We start from the raw sequence: 23,480 nt of genomic DNA, 5'->3' as shown, positions 1-23,480 counted from the left end.
TCCATGAGCATGGAATATTTTTCCATCTCTTTGTGTCTTCCTCAATTTCTTTCAGAAGTGTTCTGTAGTTTTTAAGGTATAGATCCTTTACCTCTTTGGTTAGGTTTATTCCTAGGTATCTTATGCTTTGGGGTGCAATTATAAATGGGATTGACTCCTTAATTTCTCTTTCTTCAGTCTCATTGTTAGTGTATAGAAATGCCACTGACTTCTGGGCATTGATTTTGTATCCTGACACACTGCCAAATTGCTGTATGAGTTCTAGCAATCTTGGGGTGGAGTCTTTTGGGTTTTCTATGTAGAGTATCATGTCATCGGCGAAGAAGGAGAGTTTGACTTCTTCTTTGCCAATTTGAGTGCCTTATTTCTTTTGTTCCCTGATTGCTGAGGCGAGCACTTCTAGTGCTATGTTGAATAGCAGTGGTGAGAGTGGACATCCCTGTCATGTTCCTGATCTTAGGGGAAAGGCTCTCAGTGTTTCCCCATTGAGAATGATATTTGCTGTGGGCTTTTCATAGATGGCTTTTAAGATGCTGAGGAATGTTCCCTCTATCCCTACACTCTGAAGAGTTTGATCAGGAATGGATGCTGTATTTTGTCAAATGCTTTCTCTGCATCTATTGAGAGGATCATATGGTCCTTGTTTTTTCTCTTGTTGATATGATCTATCACATTGATTGCTTTACAAGTGTTGAACCAGCCTTGCATCCCAGGGATAAATCCCACTTGGTCATGGTAAATAATCTTCTTAATGTACTATTGGATCCTATTGGCTAGTATCTTGTTGAGAATTTTTGCATCTGTGTTCATCAGGGATATTGGTCTATAATTCTCCTTTTTGGTGGGGTCTTTGTCTGGTTTTGGAATTAGGGTGATGCTGGTCTCATAGAACGAGTTTGGAAGTATTCCATCTCTTTCTATCTTTCCGAACAGCTTTAGTAGAATAGGTATTGTTTCTTTTTTAAACGTTTGATAGAATTCCCCTGGGAAGCCATCAGGCCCTGGACTTTTGTGTCTTGGGAAGTTTTTGATGCCTGCTTCAATTTCCTCCCTGGTTATTGGCCTGTTTAGGTTTTCTATTTCTTCCTGTTCCAAGTTTGGTTGCTTGTGGTTTTCCAGAAATGCGCCCATTTCTTCTAGATTGCCTAATGTATTGGCATATAGCTGCTCATAATAAGTTTCTTAAATCTCTTGTATTTCCTTGGTATTGGTGATCTCTCCTTTTTCATTCATGATTTTATTAATTTGAGTGTTTTCTCTCTTCTTTTTAATAAGGCTGGCTAATGGCTGGCTAGTGGTTTATCTATCTTATTAATTCTTCCAAAGAACCAACTCCTGGTTTTGTTGATCTGTTCCACAGTTCTTCTGGTCTCTATTTCATTGAGTTCTGCTTGAATCTTTATTAACTCTCTTCTTCTGCTGGGTGAAGGTTTTATTTGCTCTTACTTCTCCAGCTCCTTTAGGTGCAATGTTAGATTTTTCTATTTGAGTTCTTTCCAGTTTCTTTAATACAAGTTTGCTTGTATTGCGATGTATTTCCCACTCAGGACTGCTTTTGCTGTATCCCAAAGATTTTGAATGATTTTATCTTCATTCTCATTAGTTTCCCTGAATCTTTTAAATTCTCTAATTTCCTAGTTGACCTTTCATCTTTAAGCAGGATGGTCTTTAACCTCCACGTGTTTGAAATTCTTCCAAATTTCTTCTTGTGATTTAGTTCTAGTTTCAAAGCATTATGGTCTGAAAATATGCAGGAGACAAGCCCTATCTTTTGGTATCGGTTAAGACCTGATTTGTGACCCAGTATGTGGTCTATTCTGGAGAAAGTTCCATGTGCACTTGAGAAGAATGTGTATTCAATTGTGTTTGGATGTAAAGTTCCGTAAATATCTGTGAAATCCATCTGGCCCAGTGTATCATTTAAAGCTCTTGTTTCTTTGGAGATGTTGTGCTTAGAATATCTATCAATTGCAGAAAGCGCTGTGTTCAAGTCTCCCAGTATAAGTGTATTATTACCTAAGTATGTCTTAACTTTGGTTATTAATTGATTGATATACTTGGCATCTCCCACATTAGGGGCATAAATATTCATAATTGTTAGGTCTTCCCTTTTGGATAGATCCTCTAAGTATGATATGGTGTCCCTCTTTATCTCTTACCACAGTCTTTGGGATAAACTTTAATTTATCTGATATTAGGATGGCTACCCCTGCTTTCTTTTGAGGATCATTTGAATGGTAAATGGTTCTCCAACCTTTTATTTTCAGGCTGTAGGTGTCCCTAGTTCTAAAATGAGTCTCTTGGTGCTCGCTTCAGCAGCACATATACTAAAATTGGAACAATACAGAGAAGATTAGCATGGCCACTGCGCAAAGATGACATGCAAATTCGTAAAGTGTTCCATATTTTTATGGTGATTTGTTTCATGGTCTTTGTATTTGAGTCTAATGCACGTTCTAACATGATAGAAACAATGCATTATTGTGTAGCCACGGTTTTCTGGAGAAGTTGATATTTTAGGAATTGTATTTCAGATCTTAAATAAAATTTGTTTCTAAATTTCAAAAAAAAAAAAAAATGAGTCTCTTGTAGACAGCAAATAGATGGGTCTTGCTTTTTTATCCAGTCGGAAACCCTGCGCCTTTTGATGGGATCATTAAGCCCATTCATGTTCAGAGTTACTATTGAAAGATATGAATTTAGTGTCATCATAATACCTATTCAGTCCCTGTTTTTGTGGATTGTTTCCTTGGACTTCCTCTTTCTTTTATAGAGTCCGCCTTAATATTTCTTGCAGAGCTGGTTTGGTGGTCACATATTCTTTCAGTTTCTGCCTATCTTGGAAGTTCTTTATCTCTCCTTCTATTCTGAGTGAGAGCCTTGCTGGATAGAGTATTCTTGGCTGCATATTCTTCTCATTTAGGACCCTGCATATATCCTGCCAGCCCTTTCTGGCCTGCCAGGTCTCTGTGGAGAGGTCTGCTATTAACCTAATACTTCTCCCCATAAAGGTTAGGGATTTATTGCCTTTTGCTGCTTTAAGGATCTTCTCTTTATCTTTGGAATTTGCAAGTTTCACTATGAAATGTCCGGGTGTTGAGCGGTTTTTATTGATTTTAGGGGGGTACCTCTCTGTCTCCTAGATCTGAATGCCTGTTTCCCTCCTCAAGTTAGGGAACTTTCTCAGCTATGATTTGTTCAAATACACTTTCTGGTCCTCTGTCCCTTTCAGCATCCTCTGGAACCCCAGTTAAACGTAGATTTTTCCTTCTTAGGCTGTCATTTATTTCCCTTAACCTTTCCTCATGATCTTTTAATTGTTTTCTCTTTTTTCCTCAGCTTCCTTCCTTGCCATCAACTTGTCTTCTATTTCATTCAGTCGTTCTTCTACCTCATTAACGCTCGTCGTTAGGACCTCCTGTTTGGATTGCATCTCATTTAATTGTTTTTAATTTCGGCCTGATTAGATCTAAATTCTGCAGTCATGAAGTCTCTTGATTCCTTTATGCTTTTTTCCAGAGCCACCAGTAGCTTTATAATTGTGCTTCTGAATTGGCTTTCTGACATCGAATTGTAATCCAAATTCTGTAATTCTGTGGGAGAGAGGACTGTTTCTGATTCTTTCTTTTGTGGTGAGTTCTTCCTTCTAGTCATTTTGCTCATTGCAGAGTGGCTAAAAACCAATTGTACTGGAAAAAGGAAGGAAAAAGGGAAGGAAAACAAGGGCGGGGGGGGGGGACAAACAAAAAACAAGGAGGGGTATCCCCTGATTCTATATACGGTAAATCCCTCGACTTCCCCTGGAGCTTTCCAGCACTGCTTGGTTAAGAACTTGCTCTTCCTGGGCTGCTGTGCTGATTCTCAGTGTGTGCACCTGGTGGAGCTGCCCCACCCTCTGCCAGGTGCACAGTTCAATGGGAGCTGTTTATCCTGTGAGGCCCCTGTTCCCTGGTAGCCCACTTCATCCCGTGCACAAGGTGACACAGGGAGGAACAACAGTGGCGGTGGCCAGCCTTCCAGCCCTGGAGTCAGCTCCCACAGTAACTACCAAAGTCTCCCAGTCCGTAGGGGCCTGGAGGCTCGGGGGGTGGGGGGCACTGATCTGCACAGCTTGGGGCCACCCGGGGGCAGTAGCCTCCTCGCTGTCCTGTGTCCTCCCAGCCTCCACCTCCCCAAGGGGAGGATCCTGGGCTGTGTCCTCCGGCGCCCTGGGCTTCGGGGCCTGTGCCACTGGAATCACGCTCCCGGGGCCACGCAGCCCCCTCCGCACAGAGTCACCTCCCTAGCTGCTGCCCGATGTCAGTTTCTTTATGTCTGTTAATAGTTGGCTTATGTGCTCTTATATTGGATGCATAGACATTTACAATTGTTTTCATCATTATGTAGTGTCCTTCTTTGCCTTTTGGTACAGTCTTTGTTATAAAGTATATTTTGTCTGATAGAAGTATTGCTGTCCCAACTTTCTTTTCGCTTTAGTTTGCATAGTTAAATGTTTTTCCATCCATTTACTTCTGATCTGCATGTGTCTTTAGGTCTGAAGTGAGTCTCTCTCTCTTTTTTAAGATTTTATTTGATTTATTCATGAGAGACACAGAAAGGCAGAGACATGGGCAGAGGGAAAAGCAGGGAGCCTGATACAGGACTCGATCCCAGGACTAGATCCCGGGACTCGGGAATCACACCCTGAGCCGAAGGCAGACGCTCAACCACTGAGCCACCCAGGCATCCCTGAAGTGAGTCTCTTTTAGACAGCATATAGATACCCATTTAGTTACCCTGTATCTTCTGATTGGAACATTTAGTTTATTTACATTTAAAGTAATTATTGATAGATGTATACATATTGCCATTTTGTTACTTGCTTTATGGTTGTTTCTGTAGTTCTTTTTTGTACCTTTTTTCTTCTCTTGCTCCCTTCCCTTGTGGTTGAATGGCTTTCTTATTATCATACTTGGATTCCTTTTTCTCTTTTTTTTTGAATGTGTATGTGCTATAGGTTTTTGATTTGTGATTGTCATTAGGTTCATATATAACATTTTGTGTATAGCCGTCTATATTAAGTTGATGGTAACTTAAATTTGGACACATTGTAACAGCACTACATTTTTACTCTTCCTGTCGTGTTTTATATATATGATGTCATATTTTATATATTTTTATTTTGTGAATCCCTTGACTGATTTTTACAGATACAGTTATTTCACTGCTTTTGTGCTTTCACTTCCTTCCATATTGGTTTTGTAAGTGCTTTAACTACTACTTTTAATGTATGTTTACAGTTATCTGTGAAATTTTTTCCTTTCATAGTTTTCTAATGTTTAGTTATGGTCTTTTCTTTCCACTCAAAAAATTACCTTTAACATTTCTTATAAGACTGTTTTAGTGATGAACTCCTTTGACTTTTGTCTAGGGAACTCTGTCTCTCCTTCTATTCTGAATGATAGCTTTGCTGGGTAGAGTATCCTTGGCTGCAGATTCTTTTCTTTTAGTACTTTGAATATATCATGGCACTGTTTTCTGGCCCACAAAGTTTCTGTTGAAAAATCAGCTGAGGGACCCCTGGGTGGTTCAGCAGTTGAGTGTCTGCCTTTGGCTCAGGGCATGATCCCAGAGTTCCAGGATCCAGTCCCACATCGGGCTCTTTGCTTGGAACCTGCTTCTCCCTCTGCTTGTATCTTTGCCTCTCTCTCTGTCATGAATGAATAAATGAAATCTTTTAAAAAAAAGAAAGAAAGAAAGAAAAATCAGCTGATTGTTTTCTGGGGTTTCCCTTGTATGTAACTGTTATTATTTTTCCGGGCCTTTTTTCTCTTGTTGCTTTTAAATTCTGTCTTTATCACTACTTTTTGCTATTTTAATTATGTGTCTTGGTGTGGACCTCCATTGGTCAATTTTGTTTAGAACTCTCTGTGCCTTCTGGATCTGGATATCTGTTTCCTTCCTCAGATTAGGTAATTTTTCAGTAATTATTTCTTAAAAAAATTTTTCTTTCCCCTTCTTTCTTCTTCTTTTGGAATCCCTTTAATGTAAATGTTACTACGCTTGATGATGTCACTGAATTTCCTTAACTTATTTTCATGTTTTATTATTATTCTTTCTTTTTGATGCTCATCTTGGTTACTTTCCATTATCCTGTTTTCCAGATTGCTGATCCATTCTTCTGCATCCTCTAATCTTTAATTTGCATAGTAAATGTTTTTCCATCCATTCACTTCCAATCTGCATGTGTCTTTGATTCCCTCTAGTGAGGTTTTTTTTTTTTAAGATTTTATTTATTCATGAGAGACACAGAGAGAGGCAGTGACATAGGCAGAGGGAGAAGCAGGCTCCTGCTCCTCCTTCATCAGCAGGGAGCCTGATGTGGGACCTGATCCCAGGACTCCAGGATCATGCCCTGGGCCGAAAGGAGGCGCCCAACCACTGAGCCACCCAGGCGTCCCTCTGGTGAGTTTTTTATTTTAATTTTTTATTTTAGTTATTGGGTTCTTCATCTCTGACCAATTCTTTTTTATATTTTCTCTTTGTTGAAAGTCTCACTGAGATTCTCCACTCTCTTCAGTGAGTACCATTACTTTGAATTTTTTATCAGTCATATGGCCTATCTCTATTTTATTTAGCTCTTCTGCTGTGGTTTGTCCTATTCTTTCATCTGGTACACATTTTTCTGTCTCCTCATTTTGTCTGACTCTCTGTTTCTTTGTATTAGGAAGGAGAAAAATGACAATTCTAAATGTTGTAGTATGTCAGTGTTTCCTTGATCATTGTGTATATGCTCACCTTTGTTTCCTTACATGGGGTAATATTAAAATTTGTTGGCCAATACTACTGGCCAGTATTCTGCCTTTATCCATGGTATTTGCATGCTTGTACCATTATAAGAATAATGTCAGGGGCAAGACTAAAGGAAACTGAGGCTTAATGAAAGTTAATCTGTTTCTTAATGAAACAGATTTTATATTTTATCTTATTTATTTCATCCACATAGAATCAGCGACATTGATTGCACTGTGAAAGCCAGTAATTTACAAGCCCACAAAATGGAAAATCAATATTTCACAGAATAGAAAAATCTTTCCTCTGTCTTTTGTTTTATAAATGGGAAAATAAGAGGTCACATCTCCTCATTGATCTTAGTGTTTTAAACAAGCTAATAGCATGCATGCTGATTTTATTTTGAATCAGCAGGAAAATTACATAATAAATAGCTCAGTGTTATTTAAATCAATTAGAATTAAAGAGAAAATGCAAGAATTGGAAGCTGATTATTTATGAAATGTTCAAATATTAGGAGAATTCTCCTCTGTTTATCTGTGTCAGTGTAGTCACCATAATTATGACTCTTGGATTCTTAGAACATAATACAAAGCCAAGCAATCTTTTGTCCATTTTTCATCAATGTGACTAATGGAGATTCAAGCACAGATGGCCTGGGTTGCCTCAAATAGTCACTGGGAAATGCATATACAAAATAGGGCTCAGCATGAGAAATGAATGGAGTTGGGATGCCTGGGTGGCTCAGCGGTTGGGCATCTGCCTTTGGCTCAGATCGTGATCCCAGGATCCTGGGATCGAGTTCTGCATCAGACTCACTGCAGGGAGCATGCTTCTCCCTCTGTCTATGCCTCTGCCTCTCCTTGTGTGTCTCTCATAAATAAATATATAAATTAAGAAAAAAAAGAAATGAATAGAATTGAAATCATTCTCTAATATTTTACTCTTGAGTTTTGCTCTCTTCTTCCTCCCCCCTTACTACTTGAGGGAAATGGAAGAAGAAAGGAGAAAAAGTGTTAGGATTTACTTCCTGAAAGGTAATGTTTTTGCCCACCTATGTGCACCTCATTACAAGTACTTCCAAGATCGTGTTACACCTGCAAGGCTTTTAAATATGGCCTACAGTTTTCTGTGTTGCCTCACAAGGAACCACATCAAAGTTCAGGGTCAAGACTGAGGTGGTCTTAGTTATCAAGCTCCTTTCTTGTTACCTGTGTACCAATCTAATTTTTTCTTACTTTACTCCTTCCTTCCTATGGAGCTCTTGGCTCCTAGTATTTTGTCTGAACATGTATTCCATTTTCTTATGTTGTCAGTTGGCCTGATGGGCTGTGTTTAGTAATTCATCTTTTCAATGCCCCTTGTGATCTGTTCTCAGTGTTTCTGTGGCTTTAAGATCCATCACTTCCTTACAGAGCCTTCCTTGCCCTGGCTGTTTATGACCTTGTCCTGGATCTGGCCACTTCCAGCTTTTGTCCCATCTGCTGCCCTGGCTCTCCTAGTCCCAGCTCCTCACTCTACAACGCGCCCCCCGCCCCCCCCCCCCCCCCCCCCCAGTTGTTGACCTTCTCCTTCGCAGAGATGGGAAAGTGGTGAAGGGAACATGGCAAGTCTACTTTAGAGCACATTTAACCTCTCCAGTAGTGGGAAAGTGGCTCCAAATTTGTTAGAATTAAAATACCATTCCTTGCTCTTCATCCTCCAGCCTCCCCCCTTTCTCTTGTCTCTCCTCCCAGATTCAGCTACAGAAAAAGGAATGGAATTTTCAACTTTTAATCAATGTCATTGTCAGATTGTGCCAGATTATAAGGAGTAAGAGACTCCCATTTCCGTAATCTTATTCCTCCATCTCACATCAGACATGCTGGGTCCCCGTGGACTGAAGCAGAATCAAGCTCACTTTCCATTCTTAGTCCTCTAATTATCTTGCCCTTGTGTTCTTTGGAAATATTTCCAACATAATTTTCTCTTTCAGACTGCATAATTATAGTTACTGGAACACACTTCTAAGAGAATAGAGTGCATGAGTATTCTGTGTGCGTTCACTAGACTAATTATAGTATAGCATGATGTATCATTGTCAAATGCATCTCTCCCTAGCTCTCTGATACTGTGTGTTGGCAATGGGAAGATAGTAAATATCTTGTTGGTCAGAGGCAGTTGCCATCAATAGGTGAACCTACAAAATTCAGTACACAGGAAAAAAGATTCTGGTGATTCTGATAAAGTAATAACAAACTTCAAGCTTTTATTTATTCATTTATTTAAGTATTTATGAAGCAACTCTTAGATATGAAAATGTGATTGGTGCTCATTAGGATCAATGGAATTTTCAGATGGAGTTCTTTTCAGGCTTTATAACATTATAGTATTTTAGGGGAAAAATAACCCCTCGAGGCCAAATGCAATATGAGTGCTTACGGAAGATGTAGACCCTGCCTTCATAGATTACATGAGCAACTTAATATAGGCAAGGACTTTTTAGTGAGATAGCCTGTGTAGTAGATATTTAGGGCAATGAACTACCTCACCTCCACCTCATCAAGAATGCCTTGTTTGGATGCAGAAGCTTAATGATATTAGATAATTTGTTTCATCCTTTTCTTGGAAAGTTTTCTTTGTTATACCTATGGAAGAGGAAAAGGAACTTGGGCTTATTATAGGGTTGTGACAGTGTCACAGTTATATGAGACCAATGATAGACTCTTGGCCTGGCTTTTTTGGGAATAATATACCTTTCAGGGTGGTTAATGCACATCCTGTGAAAGATCAGAAAGATCATACCTTCTCATGAAGGTATGAACATTTTCTAGTCAGTTTATATGGAAGGAATTTGAGTAGTCAAAGAAAGGAGAGTTACCAAGTTCAGAGTCTGTGTTTTTTTTTTTGTTGTTGTTGTTGTCTTGTGCATCTGTGTGGTATCTTCCTATGTGTTAGGAAAGAGATGTGAGCTTATTTCAGTGGCTTTGTGACTCCCCAATGCAAGATAGCCCCTAGGATCTTTTTGTCTTGATGTGCTCTACAGTTTGCCTTACCTTTTGGGGTACCCCTGTTGCTGAAATCCATGTGTATTTGTTGTAGATTCACCTAAAATCCTTTGTGCGGCTTCACAGGAGCTGACTGGAAGAGGCTATCATTGAAGTTTTTTTTTTTTTTAATCTATTCCTATGTATTACTAAAGTGAATCTTGTTAATATTTTATCTGAATTATTCATTGTGAGCAAGTATTCCAAGGAGAAATCATCCAAGGTTAGATTGGGGATATATATTTCATAAGATACTTTTCATTCAACGTAATTATTTAAAATTCATCATGAATTTTAATAACCTTACCGCATAGCTCCTTCCTGCTAATTCAATTCCTGCTTAATTTGAACCTCCTGTATCATTTCAGAAAAAACTGTGGAATCAAATTAATTGTAACTGAGGTAACATAATTTTTTCATGCTGATAGAGATTAGCTTAAACAGAGTTGGGCAGACATTAGCTGGTTTAATCACAAATTGTAGAGTTGGGCAGAGAGTAGCTGGTTTAATCACAAATTGACTCTTCATTAGTGAAGGAGATGCTCACATTTTTAAATGGGGAAGAAAAGCAGGGCAGCCCCAGTGGCGCAGCAGTTTAGCGCCGCCTGCGGCCCCTGGCGTGATCCTGGAGACCTGGGATTGAGTCCCACATCAGGCTCCCTACATGGAGCCTGCTTCTCCCTCTACCTGTGTCTCTGCCTCTCTCTCTCTCTCTGTCTCTATGAATAAATAAATTTAAAGAAAAGAAAAGCAAATTGTATTGAAAAGCACCAGCCACCACTCTGGTACAAGCTGGTTTCTCCCTCACATTCTTTTTTTTTTTTTTTACGATTTTTTTTTTTTAATGGTTTGGGGTTTTATTTTTTAAAAGATTTTATTTGTTTATTCATGAGAGGCACACAGAGACTTTTTATTTATTCATGAGAGACACAGAGAGAGAGAGGCAGAGACATAGGCAGAGGCAGAAGCAGGCTCCCTGAGTGGAGCCGGATATGAGACTCTATCCCAGGACCCCAGGGTCACGCCCTGAGCTGAAGGCAGAGGCTCAACCACTGAACCACCAGGCGTCCCTCTCTTTCACATATTTGTTGGCCATAATTCTGATACTGGTGACAAAAAAAAATTACTTATTACCAGCCAGTGCTGACTTCCTGAGTAGCTGGGAAACTTACCCATGGGGATTATAGAAAGTAAGTTTTTTTTTTTCTTTTAAGTCAGAATTAAAAGTATCCTTTTTGAAACTATTTAAACTTTCCTGTGGAAGTATGAACTTAGAAACTCGGCGTTTCATCTTGGTGTCCCCTCCCACCAGGCCCACAATGCTTAACAGTGCCTTGTTTTGAACCCTCTGGTACCATTTGCCTTCTCTCCACTGAGGAGTACTTTGTTCCCCTCTGGGCTTTCCCTCCTTCTTCCTTGCTCGTTCTCTCTTTCTTAGGAAGGGGAATTCCCTGTAAAGGTTTTGCTTGGGCAGTACATTTGAGGGTTCAGAGAAAAACATGGATTTCCAGGCTCATTCCATCCCATCATGATGCTGCAACTTTGAGCAGTAACTGTTGGGCAACCAGAGATCATATCTTAAGGGTATCAAAGGGTAGTATATGATGTTGGGAAGTTTGGATTTGTTTTTTGTTAATGGCAGTAAGGAACTCTTGAATGCTTTTGGTAAAATGAATCCGGTTACTTTTGTGCCTCTGTTCTTTCTTTTTTTTTTTTTAAGATTTTATTTATTCATTTGAGAGAGAGAGAGAGAGAGCACCATCAGGGGGAGCAGGAGAGAGAGAGGGGGAAGCTGACTCCATGCTAAGTGGCGAGCCCAACTCAGGGCTGGATCTCAGGACCTGGAGATCATGACCTGAGCTGAGGGCAGATGCATAACCAATGGAGCCATGCAGGTGCCCCCTCTTCTCTTCTTTAAAATGGACTTAATTCATCATTCTCACAGTAACTTGTTCTCTGGCAATTTTTTTAAACCAGTTCTGCAAAATCAAGATCATGAAACTATGTACAAATCATACCTAAATAAAATGAAGCAATACCATCAGATATTCAGGATCACTTGACTTTATAGTGATAGTGGTAAGAAATCAAACAGTTTTTTTCCATTTTAATTAAAATTCTTTTTTTCTTTCTAATTTTTTAGGGGGGTGGGGGAGGAGGGTCAGAGGAAGAAGGAAAGGGAAAATCTTAAGCAGGCTCCACACTCATTGTGGCTCACTTTCACCATGCTGAAATCATGACCTGAGCCACAATGAAGAGTCCTACACCAGCAGGGAGAGCAGCAGAGGGAGAGGGGGGAGCAGACTACACCAGCAGGGAGAGCAGCAGAGGGAGGGGGGGAAGCTGACTCCATGCTGAGAGAGCTGAGCCCAACTCAGGGCTAGATCTCAGGACCTGAAGATCATGACCTGAGCTGAGGGCAGATGCTTAACCCACTGAGCCAGCCAGGCACCCCTTTAATTAAAATCCTTAATTGCTCATCTTGTGAGCCTCCATGCACAAAGGCTGCTTAGTGGATACCTAATGAAAGATGGTGAGTAATGGGTAACCAGTATGTTTGTAAAACTTTTTTCTTGTTTTAAATAATGAAGTATAATTATAATCATTGTTTTATTATTTGTAACATTCCTTGGCCAGATTGCATTTAAATGATTTTTTTTTCATAATGATATAAATAATCTTTTGGTCAGCATTTCTTTGTCTTAGAGGAGGACAACGAGCAATAATTACATTAAAGAAAGAATCAGCTAAAAACCTAACACAATTTTCAGTTGTTTCTACTTCCCTACATATGTTTTTTTACCTGTTTTAATAGTAATACAGATATTTATTGTTCATTTTCATCTGATATATTTAATATAAAGAATTTCTATGCATATATATAACTTTTAAATAGTTATTTTAATGCCTATAATATTTTATCAAGTTTTATCATAAATTTACATAGCTTTTTTTTTTTTTTTTATGATAGTCACAGACAGAGAGAGAGAGAGAGAGAGAGGCAAAGACATAGGCAGAGGGAGAAGCAGGCTCCATGCACCAGGAGCCTGATGTGGGATTCGATCCTGGGTCTCCAGGATCATGTCCTGGGCCAAAGGCAGGCGCCAAACCGCTGTGCCACCCAGGGATCCCTACATAGCTGTTATTTAGTGAACACTTTAGGTTTCCAGCTCTTTGCCACTATATATATTTTTTCTAAAGATTTTTATTTACTTGAGAAAGAGTGAGTGAGAGAGAGCACAAGCAGGGAGAGGAGCAGAGGAAGATGGAGAAGCAGGCTCCCCATTGAGCAGGGAGCCCATTGTGGGACTCCATCTCAGGACCCTGGGAACATGACCTGAGCCGAAGGCAGAAGCTTAACCAACTGAGCCCACCCAGGCACCCTCCCTGCTCTTTGCTATTATAAAAATATTGTAATTAACATATTTTTGAATATAACTTTTCTATTCAATGAATTTCTTAGATTGAATTTGCACAAGTGAGATAATTGTATCAGAGTATGTGTATATTTTATTTTATTTTTTATTTTTTATTTGAGTATAGTTGACAATGTTAATTAGCTTCAGGTGTACAACTTAGTGATTTGACTAGTTTATTCATTATGCTGTGCTCACCACAAGTGTACCTACCCATCTGTCATCGTACATCGCTAGTACAATATCATTGACTGTATTCCTAATGCTATGCCTTTTATTCCTGTGACTTATTCATTCCATAACTGGAAACCTGTTCCACTTCCCTCTCCCATTCACTCATTTTGTCCAATACTTCACCCTCTTTCCTTTCTGGCAACTATCAGTTTGTTCTCTGTATTTATAGGTCTGATTCCCCTTTTCGTTTGTTCTTTTTTTTTTTTTTAAGATACCACTTATGAGGAGCACCTGGGTGGCTCAGTGGTTGAGCATCTGCCTTTGGCTGAGGTTGTGATCCTGGGGTCCTGGGATCAAGTCCTGTATCAGGCCCCCTGCAGGGAGCCTGTTTCTCCCTCTGCTTATGTGTCTGCCTGTCTGTGTCTCTCATGAATAAATAAATAAAATCTTAAAAAAAAAAAAAAAGGTTCCACTCTGAGTGGAACCGTATGGTATTTGTCATCCTTAGTCTAAATTATTTTGCTTAGGATAGTATCCTCTCAGTTCATCCAAGTTATCTCCTATTTTTATGGATCTCCTATTTTTATGGCTGTGTAGTATTCCATTGTGTGTGTGTATGTGTGTGTGTATGTGTGCATGCACATGCATGAGCATATGTACCACATTTTCCTTTTCCATTCTCTATTGATGGATACTTAGGTTGCTTCCATATCTTGGCTATTGTAAATAATGCTGCATTAAACATAGGGGTGCATATATCTTTTCAAATTAATGTTTTCATTTTCTTTGGGTAATTACACAATAGTGGAATTATTGGATCAAATGGTATTTCTATTTTCAATTTTTTGAGGAACCTCCACAATGTTTTCTACAGTAACTGTACCAGGTTACCTTTCCATGAACACTGTATGAGGTTTTCTTTTTCTCCACATCCTCATGAACATTTGTTATTTCTTGACTTTTTAATTTTAGCCATTCTAATTGGTGCAAAGTAGTATCTTGTTGTGGTTTTGATTTGCATTTCCCTGATGGTGAGAGATGTTGAACATCTTTTCATGTGTTGCCCATTTGGATGTTGGATTTTTTAGATGGTTTGTTTGTGGGGTTTTTGGTGTTGAGTAGTATAAGTTCTTTATGTATTTTGGATGTGAACCCCTTATTGGATATATTATCTGCAAAGATCTTCTCCCATTCATTCAATATGTTGTCTTTTATTTTGTTGATGGTTTCCTTTGCTGTGCAAAAGCTTTTCATTCTGATGTAGTGTCAATAGTTTATTTTTGCTTTTGTTTTTCTCGCCAAAGGAGACATATCTAGAAAAATGTTCTGTGGCCAATGTTAGAGAAATTACTGCCTATATTTTCTTCTAGGACTTCATGGTGTCAGGTCTCACATTTAGGTCTTTAATATTTTTTTAGTTTATTTTTGTGTATGATGTTAGTAAGTGGTCTACTCCCATTTTTTTTACATGTAGCTGTCCAGTTTTCCCAGCACCATTTATTGAAGAGACTGTGTTTTCCTCATGTATATTCTTGCCTCCTTTGTCATTAATTGATCATATAAGCATGGGTTTATTTCTGGGCTGTCTGTTCTGTTCTATTGATGTATGTGTCTATTTTTGTGCCTCTACTATATACTGTTTTGATTATTGCAGCTTTGTAGGATATCTTGGAATCTGAGATTGTGATACCTCTAGCTTTGTTCTTTCTCAGGATTGCTTTGGTTATTTGGAGTGTTTTGTGGTTCCATACAAATTTCAGTATTAATTTTTTCTAGTTCTGTGAAAAATGCTATTGGTATTTTGATAGAGGTTGCATTGAATGTGTAAATTACTTTGGACTATAGGGATTTTAACAATATTTGTTTTTCCAGTTCATGAACATGGGATGTCTTTCTATTTGTGTCATTTTCATTTTCTTTCATCAGTGTTTTATAGTTTTTAGAGCACAGGTCTTTCACCTCTTTGGTTAAATTTATTCCTGGGTATCTTATTCTTTTTGGTGCAATTGAACATGGGGGTTTTAAAAATTTATCTTTTTGCTTTTTCATTACTAGTATATAGAAATGCTACTGATTCTGTTTATTAATTTTGTGTCCTGCCACTTTGCTGAATTCATTATTCCCTCTACTAGTTTTTTGGTGGAGTCTTTAGGATTTTCTATGTTTTTATTCTTGCTATAAATTACTGTTTGCACAAATTCATGTTTTTTTTTTCTTTTGTGGATTATGTATAAACAAAATTCATTCTCAAATTTCTTAGGTTCTGTTTTTGGTCTTCAGTACCTTGTGGTATTATATAGCTACCAGTTTGTAATAAAATATTGGCTAATATTTGAGTGATTACCAGCATTGTCTTAAGAACATTTTATGGATTTTGCCTTTATAACAACCATTTAAGTGTTATTACTATTTCTACCCCTATTTATAAAAATGAGGAAACTGTGGCTTAGCAAAGTTAAATAACTCAGCAATGATTACATAGTTGGTAAAGGTCTTCTGACTCCAAAGCCTGTGCCCTGAATAATGTCTTCCTGATGTCAAGCTGTTTAAATTACTAGATTTAAAGCATTATCAGGCAGTCACCATTACTTTTGAGATTTTTAATTTTTCTTAATGAAACCATGGCAAGATCATTGATTCCTTTTGTGATATTTCTTGACCCTTTGTGGTTTTTAATTCACTCTGGTGCTCTATTAAAATATATCATTGGGGCGCCTGGGTGGCTCAGTTTGTTGAGCTTCCCAACTCTTGATTTCAGCTCAGGTCATATCTCAGGGTCCTGGAATCAAGCTCCACATCAGGCTCTGTGCTCAGGGTGGGACAAGCGTCTGCTTGTCCCATTCCCTCTGCTCCTTCTCTGTACCCCCTGTTCATGCTCATTTGCTCTCTCAAAGAAATAAATAAAATCTTAAAAAAAAAAAAAAGATATGTTTGTGTTCTACTGAAAGATTTCTGTGGTGTATTTGGAGTGTTCTAGTATAGGCTTGATGGATTCTAGGAGCAGGACTCCATCTGGAGAAGAGACATACTTGATCTGGGACCTCTTATGTACAATGCAATTGGAGGGTGGGTGGTCTACAAAGTAGCAGATCTTGAGGTGGCTCCTACCCCCCACCCCTGCTCTACTCCCATCAGGGAGACAAGGTTTTAGTGAAGTCGCTGAATCCAGATGACAGCGAGGAGAATGGAGACAAGCTATGCGTGCCACAAGCCTGAGGATACCCCTCTGAGTTTGCTACAGGTGCTTCAATGTGATATCAGGCACTCATACTGACCCCTGTGATTCCACCAGAGCAGCACCACTCAAGAGAACTCCAGGGGTTAAATCTGAGTGCTTCCTCCTTGGTACACTCTACTCTTCCTTTTGGAACTCAGAGGCCAGTCAGTTCTACTTTGTTTCTCACTTCTGATTACTTCCAAGTCCCTCTGGTGAACTGTCCCCTTCCATCTTTACACATGGCTCCAGGTTTTTTTCTTTCCTCTGGGCTAGCCTCTCATTCTTTCTCTGTTTGTCAGACTTTTCCTTTGGGCAACTAATGATAACTATAACATATCACACTTACCTAGCATATGTTATGGGCAAGAGCGCTGTTCTCAGTGCTTTATGTATATTACTTGTATTGTCTCCTTTAATCCTCACAATGACCCTAGAATGTAGGCATTGTTATTATGCCAGCTTTAAGCATGATGAAACTGAGGCAGAGAAAATTTAATTCATCCATGATCACACAGTTACTAAATAGGAAAGGTGGGACTTGAATCCAGGAGTAAGGTTTCAGAGTCTGTGGTCTTGTGCTCTTAGTCATTAAAATATCCTGCTTTTCCACAGGATAAAAATTTCCCTACACACTGAAGCTTTCTCAGAATGGACCTTCAACGATATTGTCTTTTATTTGCATACAAAAGGGCAGCAAAGTACTAATGTATACTTGTCTAGCCACTTGGAATACTTCTATAACCAGGGAATATAGCTTACCAGGAAAAAACAACCCCACAAATGATGTGCTCATGAATGAATATTAAAAATCATATGAGGAAAACCATAGAGAGAGCCAGCAAACCCAGTGATGGCAAAATTAACACTTCTAGAACTAGACACAGCAAAATGAAAGAAACATTAAGCATTTGAAAATATGATTATATATAAAAGAAGGAACAGAACCATGGTAAAATAACTGGATAATTGGAATCAGGGGTAGACACTTCTACTAGTTATAGATCAAAATTCAAATTTCAAAAAGCTTAATACTTAAGCTATAAAAAAGTATGATTTGATTATTTTCAGATGAATTGATGAAATGTAAGGTAGACTTGAGAAATATCACCCAGTTGTCAGAAAAGGATGAACTGATGGAAAATATGAATGAAAGGTCAAGAAATAGAACCAATAGAATGAGGCCAAATATAAGTCCAATATGAGTTCCAGAAGAAGAGAATAAAGAGAGTAGGGCAAAATTCAAAAAGGCAGTGGTTGATAATTTTCTAGAAATAAGGAAGACAGGAGGCAGCCCTGGTGACTCAGCGGTTTAGCACCGCCTTCAGCCCAAGGCGTGATCCTGGGAACCTGGGATTAACTACCATGTCGGGCTTCCTGCATAGAGCCTGCTTCTCCCTCTGCCTGTGTCTCTGCCTCTCTCTTTCTCTGTGTTTCTCATGAATAAATAAATAAAATCTTAAAAAAAAAAAAAAGAAGGAAGGAAGACATAAATCCTATGTTTAAGGAAACGTGCCAAATTCCAAATATTTTAGTGAGACTGCAGAATTTTTAGTTTGTTGGGAAACCAACTCTCTCATATGCCTTTTGTGGAGGTTCATTTAGCAATATATATATATATATATATATATATATATATATATATATATATATGTAAGTCTTTTGACTCAGAAATTTTTGCTTCTAGGAATTTGTCCTTAGTATATAATCAGTTTAGTTTCCAAAGAATTATATATATAAGGATGTTGATCTCAGCATTATACTATAGAGATAGATATATAGGAAACAGCTTTAAAAAACTCACCAGTATGCAAAGATGAATAAATTTGGGTATAATTGTAAAAGCACTGTTGCTTTTACGTAGCTGTTAAAATGATAAAGATCTATTTTTATTTACTGTCATAGATTGTTGATATGGTGACAGCATCTAGTTAAAAACCAATGTTCAGGGGCTCCTGGGTGGCTCAGTTGGTTATATATCTGACTTTGGCTGAGGCCTTGTGTTGTCTTGGCACTCAGCAGGAGTCTTCTTGTCTCCCTCTCCTTCTGCCCCTCCCCCTGCTCTTGCGCTCTCTGGCTCTCTGTCTCTCAAATAAAATCTTTTTTTTTTTTTTTTAATTTTTTTATTTATTTATGATAGTCACAGAGAGAGAGAGAGAGAGAGAGAGGCAGAGACACAGGTAGAGGGAGAAGCAGGCTCCATGCTCCGGGAGCCCGACATGGGATTCGATCCCGGGTCTCCAGGATCGCGCCCTGGGCCAAAGGCAGGCGTCAAACCGCTGCGCCACCCAGGGATCCCTCAAATAAAATCTTAACAAACAAACAAAACAACAAAAACTGTGCAAAGATCGGTCCCACTGGCATAAACAAAAGTTTGTATATATAACAAGAGGTTTGGAAGGATAAGTGATTTAAGCTTACAGATGATTACCACTAGGTAGGTATTTTACTTTTTCCTTTTTTATTTATTTATTTATTTATTTATTTATTTATTTATTTATTTATTTATTTATTTTTATTATTTATTTTTACTCTCTTGTTTATTCTTCTTTAATTATTATTTATTTATTCATTGTCTAAATTAAAAATTAACTATGTGTTACCTTAATAATTATAAGAAACAATAAAGCGTTTCTCTTGAGAAATAAAAAAAACAACCTCAAACAAAAATGGTGCTATAAAGTTCTAGACCTCTCAAATAATTAGAGCAGTCCTAACGGCCAAGATATACATTGTATTACACAGTAATCAAACTGTGCCCTCAGAGCAAGATTCTTGCGTTTTGTTCTCTTTTGTTTCATCCTGCCTTTTCTTCTCTATGCAGCTTTCAGTTAGTCACCATATTTTTCAGTTTTTTCCTCTTCTTTGTAAAACAAAATATATGCTCTCACTGTACTTTATAGCTATTGCATAAGTGAGCTCATTTTTAAAACTGGAAATAAATGGATTAAAGTTAATTAAAATCTGTCTATCCTTTCTGTTTTGCCAGTGGTGGTGAGCAGCCGGGAAAGATGTCGTGAGTCAATGAGCAAGGATAATAAAAATTGGTCAAAGATGTCATCCTTTCTTATATTTATCTTCTGGTAGGAAAAGCTGTTTTTGCAGCTGTAGCTTATCCTGTCTGCAGGCCATGTTGAGAAGCTGAGCAGCAGTCTAACCCTGATCACTGCCCAGAGAAGGATTTCCTCAGGGCTCCATAGAGATTATAATTAGAGCTCAACGTGACTTGGCATGTTTTTGCTTTCAGTGCTGGGGAAGGGCTCTCTTTATATTTGGGGGAAAAACAAAACAAAACAATGAGTACATTGAGATGCTCAGTATGGTGAAGGCTGACAGTGAGTGGCTGTGGTAGTGCTCTCTGGCTGTCATCAGAATTTCCTACTGAGCATATAAAATTAAGATTCCCAGGACCTCCAGGATTCTCATTGGTTGGGCTGAGACCTAGGAATCTGTAGTTTTTAAAAAAATTTTTTTAAAGATTTTATTTATTTATTCATGAGAGACACACACAGAGAGGCAGAGATGCAGGCAGAGGGAGAAGCAGGCTCCATGCAAGGAGCCCAATGTGGGACTCAATCCCAGGACTCCAGGATCATGCTCTGGGCCAAAGGCAGGCGCTAAACTACTAAGCCACCCAGGGATCCCCCAGAATCTGTATTTTAAAAGCTTCCCAGGTGATCCTAATGATTATGAAGATTTAGGAACCATAGATCTATGGCATGGTGTAGTAATAGGAGGTGTCTACTCCACGTAAAGTATTTATGTTTCTCGGGCAGCCTGGGTGGCTCAGCAGTAACCTGAGGTGCAACCTCAAAGGTAGCAACCAACGCCTTTGGTCCAGGGTGTGATCCTGGAGACCCAGGATCAAGTCCCACGTTGGGTTCCCAGTATGGAGCCTGCTTCTCCCTCTGCCTATGTCTCTGCCTCTGTGTGTGTGTGTGTGTGTGTGTGTGTGTGTATGAGATGAATAAATAAATAAAATCTTTTTAAAACATTATGTTTCTCAGTGTTCCATCCTCCTTTTCCCCCTTATCTTCTTTTTCTGTTTTCTCACTTTAAAAAATTATCAAATATGTTATTTCTTGGGGTACCTGGGTGGCTCAGTTGGCTAAGTGGCTGACTTGATTTTGGCTCAGGTCGTGATCTCAGGGTGGTGAGATCAAGCTTCACATTAGGCTCCACGCTGGGAGTGAGGTCTGCTTAAGATTCTCTCTGTACCCCCCTTCCTCTAAAATAATAATAACAACAATAATAAGAATAATATAAAATTTGTTTTTAAAAATGTTATTTCTCAATTTTTACCTATGTAAATCCTGTGTATATTTATGGGACTACTAAATGAGGTTGCTGACCATTGCCTGGGATCTAGAATGTCACCTAAATAGTATTTTGGTATCGTGTGTATTTGTGTATGCATATCTACCCAAATGTCCTATAGATACTATTTACCAGTATCTACTCTCCAAAAGATGATATATAGCTTTCATGCTAAAATTATGAGACATAAAAAGCAAGAAAAATAACCCACAGTCAAGAGATATAAGGAATCAAAGATCTGAACTCAGGTATGATCCAGATATTGAAATTATTAGAGAGAGAATTTTTATTCTGATAATCCAGAATAATCTCCCTATCTTGAGGTCAACTGATCAGGAACCTTAATTCCTCTTTGTCATGTAACCTAATATATTCATAGGTTATAGGAATTAGTATATAGATATCTTTGGTGGTGGGGCATTATTCTGTTTACCACCCAAACTACATGTAATTAGAATCCCAGAAGGAGAAGTGAGAGAGAATAGGGCAGCAGAAATACTTGAAGAATTGTTGACTGGCCAGGAATTTTCCAAAGATAATAAAAGGTAACAAACCATAGATCCAAGAAGATCAGAGTGCCCTAACCAGGTGTATAGACACACACACACACACACACACACACACACACACATTTCTAGACACATCATATTCAAACTGCTAAAAACCAAAGAGAAAGAATATCTTGAAGGAAGTTAGAGAAAACAGACAAAACATGCAGAAGAACAAATATAAGATTTAAGGCAGGCATATTACCAGAAACTACAAAATCCAAAAGACAATAAAGTGACTTTTGTCAAGTACTGGAGAAAAACCCTGCTCAACTCAGAAAATTATATCCAGAAACATATCTTTCAAAAGTGAAGGAAAAAGAGAGATGTTTTCAGACAAACTTTGAGAGAATTACTTACTAGCAGACCTCTACAAGAAATGTTAAGTTTTTTAGGCATGAGGAACATGATACCCGGCCGAAACTTGGATATACATGAAGAAATGAAGAACTCTCAAAGTGATTAAAGTGAAGATAAATATAAAAAAACTTTTCTCAGGACACCTGGGTAGCTTAGTCAGTCAAGTGTCTGCCTTCGGCTCATGTCATGATCCAGTGGTCCGGGATCCTTTCCCACATCAGGCTCCTTGCTCTTCAGGGGGTCTTCTTCTTCTACCCCTCCTCCTGCTTGTGCTCTCTCTTCTCTTTCTCTTTTTTTTTTCTTCTTTTTTTTTTTTTTAATTTGGGAAAGCTTTATTTCTTGTTCACATCTCCATTATTTGATCCTTAACAAGTTTCTATTTATTTTTTTTAATTTTTTTTATTTATTTATTTATGATAGTCACAGAGAGAGAGAGAGAGAGAGAGAGAGGCAGAGACACAGGCAGAGGGAGAAGCAGGCTCCATGCAGGAAGCCCAATGTGGGACCCGATCCCGGGACTCCAGGATTATGCCCTGGGTAGAAGGCAGACGCCCAACCACTGAGCCACCCAGGCATCCCACAGTCAAAATTTTTTAGAGGGAAAATTTAGTTGGAAAAAAATTTCTGGTTATTTCAAGGTTTGTCAAACACCATGAGTCATAGTTAATTGACATGTCCATATCTTCAACATCAATTATTCAACATCAATTATTTTTAAGTAGCAAGTATATGCTGTAAAGAGAAGTCTTTATTTGTATTTTAGATTGAGAGGAATGATAGAGGACATGCATGCATGAATGTGTATGTGTATGCTCATGTGCTGGTAAGTGTGTGTGTGTGAGAGAGAGAGAAGAGAGAGAATTTATTTTTCTTATGTGTGATCAATTAGAGATTCCTTGTTTGTGCTCCTCTTCTGATATTGTGGTCTAATTCAGGTTCTTAGAATCAAATAAGTCCGTTTTTAAGTGAGGAGAGAGATAGTTTAGAAAATGGGAAGAACACAGGCTTCTTCAGTTTCTTTCTTTCTGAGAGAGAGAGCACAAGCAAGGGGTGCAGCAGAAGGAGAGGGAGAAGCAGGTTCCCTACTGAGCAGGGAACCCAAACTGGGCTCGATCCCAGGACCCCAGGATTATAACCTGAGCCGAAGGCAGAGGCTTAACCATCTGAGCCATCTAGGTCCCTCTCAGCTTCAGGTTCTTTTTTTTTTTTTTTTTGCTTCAGGTTCTTAATAGCAAAAGGGATTAGGCTCCAGATGCCACCTACAGTTTTGTAAATAAGTGGAGATAAAATATGATTATAGCAGTCTCAGGTTTTTCAATAATAACTCATTGAAAACAAGTTTCCTCCTTCACAAATGTGAACATAACAATAAAATGTATGATTAAAAAACAACAATAAAACAGTATGCCTGACACACTTGAGAAAGAGTGGGAAAGATAGGAGAGTAGAGTATGAGGAATGATGGAAGTTAGCTTCAGTTAAGTTTCAAAAGAGTCTACTGTATGCTTGAGAGAACCTGGCCCACAGCCTGTCCCCTCTTTTGTAATGAATTTTCCTCTTTGTTACTCACAGTGTTTTACTCAACATAATCTACCAAACTAAGAAGATTAACAATGATAAGAGAGAAAAAAATCCTAAAAATCTTGATTTAGAA

At 38.5% G+C, this 23,480-nt stretch overlaps 1 protein-coding gene and 1 non-coding gene across 2 annotated transcripts in view; both read left to right on the top strand.

Moving 5' to 3' along the window:
* The window catches only part of GPR176 (G protein-coupled receptor 176), a 132,660-nt gene that overhangs the window by 94,075 nt on the left and 15,105 nt on the right, over positions 1 to 23,480 (top strand). The window lies entirely within an intron of this gene.
* LOC144303682 (U6 spliceosomal RNA) lies at positions 2,304 to 2,410 on the top strand. The gene has a single exon (XR_013370662.1). It is a non-coding gene; the product is annotated as a U6 spliceosomal RNA (small nuclear RNA).

The sequence above is a fragment of the Canis aureus genome, chromosome 32 (assembly GCF_053574225.1).
Source record: "Canis aureus isolate CA01 chromosome 32, VMU_Caureus_v.1.0, whole genome shotgun sequence".
Taxonomy (NCBI): domain Eukaryota; kingdom Metazoa; phylum Chordata; class Mammalia; order Carnivora; family Canidae; genus Canis; species Canis aureus.
The sequence above is the reverse complement of the archived record's forward strand: the minus strand, read 5'-3'. Positions and strand labels throughout refer to the sequence as shown.